This window comes from Drosophila eugracilis, unplaced genomic scaffold (genome assembly GCF_018153835.1).
Source record: "Drosophila eugracilis isolate 14026-0451.02 unplaced genomic scaffold, ASM1815383v1 contig_2020, whole genome shotgun sequence".
Lineage (NCBI taxonomy): Eukaryota > Metazoa > Arthropoda > Insecta > Diptera > Drosophilidae > Drosophila > Drosophila eugracilis.
In genome coordinates this window covers 22,437-28,045 of record NW_024572890.1, presented here as the reverse complement: position 1 = coordinate 28,045, position 5,609 = coordinate 22,437, and positions in this window count along the sequence as shown.

Below are 5,609 nucleotides of genomic sequence, written 5' to 3'. Positions count from 1 at the left end.
AGTAGGACTTCCGCGTGAAGTTACACAAATCTCTCTAGCCAACAAAGAATCCGACATATGTAGCACTCTTTTAATCGCTTCTTTATCTTCCTCATTAACAGGAAGTGCTGCCTCGCAAACATCATTAGTCAAATCGTCCTCCAATTCTTCTTCTCCATCCGTATTAATATCAAAATCAATAGAATTTAAAAATATTTCAATCTCCACGTCGGAAAGAGCTGAAAGCTTATTCACTTGTCGTCGTTCCATGTCTACTGAAGCAATTATTTGTACTTAAATATGTCATAGATTGTTTCCCTTTCAAACTTACCCCATACTTTTTTTTCCCGAATTTTCCCAAGACCGCCTCTAGACGGGCTACTTTATAAATGCAATGAAAAGCTAACGAAAACTTATTTTTAGTGTGGGTTGCGTTTTTTGCGTCCTTGAGACTATCAGCAACACGGTACAATTTTTTTTCCAGCAGCAAACTATTTATAATATTTTAAAAAAATATTTACATTATGCACTTACTTCGAGTTGCACAAATTTTCTACTTTAAATGAATACAGCAGCTTGCGCAAGATCTAGTATGTATTCCAAACGCAACCAACTTAATTTTTGTACTTCCCCGAATTAGTGAAAACGCAAAGCCGAGTCAAAAAGAATGAAAAGAATAAAATAACTATACTTTTATCACTACCCGTCTAGAGGCGGTCTTGGGCACTAGAGGGTTAAAGATATTACAGACAAAGGAGAAATTTTAAAAATAATCAACGAAGAACATTTAAGAAACAACCCTAGGGGCATAAACGAAATTTTTTTCAGAAATTAAAAAGTTATATTACTATCCTAATCTTCAAAAAGAAATCCAAAAATACGTAAATAGCTGCAAAATATGCAACTTAGCCAAATATGATCGAAACCCTATAAAATATAAGCTAAACATAACCGATACTCCTTCACAACACAATGAAATAATTCACATTGATATTTGGTTTCCCATGCGGAGCATTATGTATCTAACCACCATCAACAAATTGCCAAATATGCCACTGCTCATTATCTTAAAGATAGATCGTGGATATCTCTTTTGAAAGCATTAAAAGACAGGATACAAAACTTAGGTAAGCCCAAACTAATTGTAACGGACAATGAATTTAATACAAACTGTATAAAACAGTTTCTGCTAGAAAACAATATAAATATCCATTTTACGACTCCCTATAAAAAACAGGAAACTCCGATACAGAAAGACTACACTTAACATTAAATGAACATATTCGGCTATTTAACGCAGATGATAAAAACAAAGATACAATTCAAAACAAAGTATATAAGGCAATCCTCTATTACAATAATACAATTCATTCTATTACACAATATAAACCAATTGATTCTTTAAACAATTTGCTCAGTTCAAAACAACTGCAGGATCTTCCAGAAATAATTAGGCGCCATAAGGAACAATTAAATGTAAAGAATATTAATTCTGATAAGGATAATTTTAAGAACGACTATGTAAAAAATAATAAAATTTGTAAATCTAATCCTATGTATAAGCTAGCCCAAAACTACCATCAGGATGGAAACTACCTAATATCAAACGACAATATAAATACGAAAATATATAAAGATCAAGTAAAAAGAAAATACAAATTCCAAAATTAAAATCAAGAATTAAGTAAAGTTAAAATTAGTAATACTGACAATTAATGAATCTATGTACATATATGTATTACAATTATTTAGTTTTCCTCAATTAAGATTGCTGAATCTTTTCGCGAGGGAGTCATGCATAACCATTACTATAACTATAACTATAATTATAACTAGAACTATTCTAATACCCTTAATTGTAATCTGCACATACACATAACTTTAGAGATAAGGTCCAATATACATAGACCTTAAGCTCTCTTGATCACTTTCGGCAGTTGAACTTAGACCGTACAAGCGTTCGGACATGACAATAAAGATATTTCACACTAAGCTTCGAGTTCAATTTCCTTTGATCAAACATCGGACCAGGCTATAATAGCCCCTCAACATAAGAACACTAAGATCAAGGAGGATCTAGCGTATCTAGGGCCTATACTAAACTGGGCCTTAGTATCAACGTAACTATATATTATTAATGGCGACAATATTCCTAAATATTATTGCGTATTGATTGCAACCCGGGAGAGCCAGCGTAGGGAAAAAGAATTACGTCAAGCCTTAGAGCAGCTGACCGCCCAGATTAATGCGGTACAAATCGCTCCCGCCCAAGGGGAAGCCCTTCAGATTAAGGCCTACGAGCCAATAGAAAATAATGCTAAATGTGACGAGCCCCTGGACGCCGTTAAGTGCTTGTCCGAATTTACGGGAGCTCAAGACGCATACGTCTCTTGGCGGCAAGCGGCAGTAGCCGCATATTATATTTTAAGGAATTACGAGTATGTGGATAGCCATTATCAGGCGGTTATTATTATTAGGAGTAAAGTAAGTGGCCCTGCCGATGCCGTGCTGTCTTCGTTCGGCACTGTATTGAATTTCGATGCGATCATAAATCGGCTCGATTTCACATACAGTGACAAACGCCATGTAACATGGGCACCCTCAGACAGAGAAGCCTAACACTCTTGCAGTACTCTGACGAGGTCGAGAGAAAACTGACCTTGCTCACCAACAAAGTCTCAATATCGTACGAAGTGTCGGCGGCAAAAGTTTTATGCGACAAATTTCGAGATGATGCACTCCGTGTATTTTTTTCGGGACTCAGGCGCAACCTCACAGATGTCCTCTTCTCGGCAAAACCGAAGGACTTGCCAACGGCTCTGGCTCTAGCTCAAGAGGTGGAATCAAACCACGAGAGATACACGTTTGCATCGTCGTTTGCGAAGAGCCAGGAAGATAGGGATAGGAAAACAAATCCAAGGGCGCAAGAAGGATAGCAAACATTCCACCAGGCATACACGCAATAAGTGCTGGAAAAAATCCACACTTTTCTAAACAACACAAGGCACAGGTGCACCCTGCTCCACGCAGCGATAGGCACCCATGGTTCCATCACTTTCTAGGATGCTAAAACCATCACAGGCCCCGGCATACCCGAATAGGAAGCCGGCGGCGTCCGATAAAACGCGCCCAAAAAAAAGACAAATGGTAAATCACATTGCCCAGAGCGCTGACAATACTGGTGATACTTACACCACAACCGCCTTTAGCGCGGCACAATAAATTGATGACGACGCCATCAACTCGGGGATTGACATGAGACTTCTAGTCGATACGGGCGCGACCAAAAATATCATCAGACCATACGAAGGATGGAAGGGCGTCCGCCCGGTAGAATCTTCATTCAAGAAATATTCGATCCATGGAGTCACCACTATCACGAAGAAATGCATCGTGTCAATTTTCAACTCTTCATTTTACCAAATTTGTTCTCCTTTGATGGAATCATCGGCCTTGATCTTTTAAAAGAGGCAGGGGCGTCACTTTGTCTGGCTTCCGGCAGCTTAAATGGGGAACGGAAGTAGAGAAAATCGATTTTCATACATGCCCCGATGTAAGTTTTACTGAGGTGGACTGCTCAGATGCACCACCTTTGGTCAGAAAAGCATTTTTGAAAATGCTCAGCGACAGGAAAAAAACCTTCGCAGACCCCAATGAGGCCCTGTTTTACAATACGTCGGTGGTACCCACCATCAGAACTATTGATGAGAAGCCCATTTATGCCAAACTTTACCCATATCCAATGGGGGCAGCTGATTTTGTCAATGGCAAAATCCAAGATTTACTAAAAATGGCAATATCCAAAAGACAAAATCCCCCTACAATAACCCAATATGGGTAGTAGATAAAAAGGGCACCGACGAAACTGGCAAGCGGAAAATGCGTTTGGTATTGGATTTTCGCAAACTAAACGAGAAAACAATACCCGACTGATACCCTATGACGAACATCTCGATGATATTAGGAAACTTAGGCAAGGCCAAGTATTTAACAACCCTGGACTTGAAGTCCGGTTATCATCAGATCACGCTGGCAGAATGCGACCGTGAAAAAACTTCCTTTTCCGTTAACGGAGGAAAGTACGAGTTTCGCAGATTGCCATTTGGATTAAAAAATGCAGCTATCATTTTCCAAAGAACAGTTGACGACATACTGCGAAAGCAAATCGGCTAAGTCTATGTTGATGATGTTATCGTCTTCTCGGAGGACGAAAAATACCACATCCGGCACGTAGATTGGGTTCTCAACAGCCTACACGATGCAAATATGAGGGTATCAACAGAAAAATCACAATTTTTCAAGAAAAACGTTAGCGTTTTAGGGTTCATAGTCACCAATAATAGGGCTACCACAGACCCAGAAAAAATAAAAGCCATTCGGGAATACCCAGAGCCTAAGAACATATTCGAGGTCAGATCATTCCTTGGCTTGACCAGCTATTATAGATGCTTCATAAAAGATTTTGCGTCCATAGCTAGGCCCATCACTGATATTCTGAAATGAGAACTTGGAAGTGTCAGCAGACACAGATCAAGGAATATCCAGGTGCAGTTCAGCGAGCCCCAACGGCTGGTTTTCCAAAAGGATGTCATCCTCAGATACCCCGACTACGAAAAGGCATTTGTTCTAACGAAAGATGCCTCAGCGTACGGCATTGGCGCAGTTCTATCCAAAAAATGGAGACCCGTAACAATGATCTCTAGAACCTTAAAGGACAGAGAAGTTGACTACGCTGCCAACGAAAGGGAGCTGTTAGCTATAGTTTTGGCACTGTCCAAATTGCGCCACCAATTGCGGATTCCAATCCGATTGCGAAAATCAAAAGGTGGAAAGCCCGCATCGACGAGTCCGGCGCTATACATTTTTACAAGCCCGGCAAAGATAATCTCGTTGCGGATGCCTTCTTAAGACAGCAACTTATCGTTGTGGAAGAGGAAGAAGCTTTTTCTAGCGCGGCCACAACTCACAGTGAGCTGTCGCTAACCCATACAATCGAAACTACGGACAAGCCATTAAATTGCTTTCAAAACCAGATAACTCTGGAGGAAGCACGCTTTCCGTCTAAATGCAGCTTCGTACTCTTTGGAAACAAAAGACGGCATGACATTGACTTCACATGCAAGGAGTCATTGCTTGAGGAGCTCGCGGACACTATTGTTCCTAAACGAGTCAACGCCATTCATTGCGATTTGCACACGCTAGCGATGATACAGGAAAAATTGGTTCGGCAATTCCCAGCCAGAAAATTTTTCCATTGCAAAAACCGAGTAACGGATATTTTTGCAGTCGCCGAGAGACGAGAAGTCCTCACTGTTGAGCACAACAGGGCTCACTGATCGGCCCAAGAAGGGAGGGAGGGGAGGGTGGTCCACAAAGTCAACCTTAGGTAGGCTAAGCATATCTATGTTATCGCTCGCCGGATAATATTTCATTTTTTATTACTTTTATCCCTAGCCACTTGGCGTAAGATTGGCACTCAGCGAATCTCTCGGAGTATAGGCGCGTAGTGGAAGAGAGCTCACTTGCGCGACCTGCTCGAATCATTGAGCATTCACTATAGAGTAGCCAGGAGTTTAGACTTCCTAGGTACACCCTTAAAGGTATTGGCGGGAACGCCATTTTAACTCATT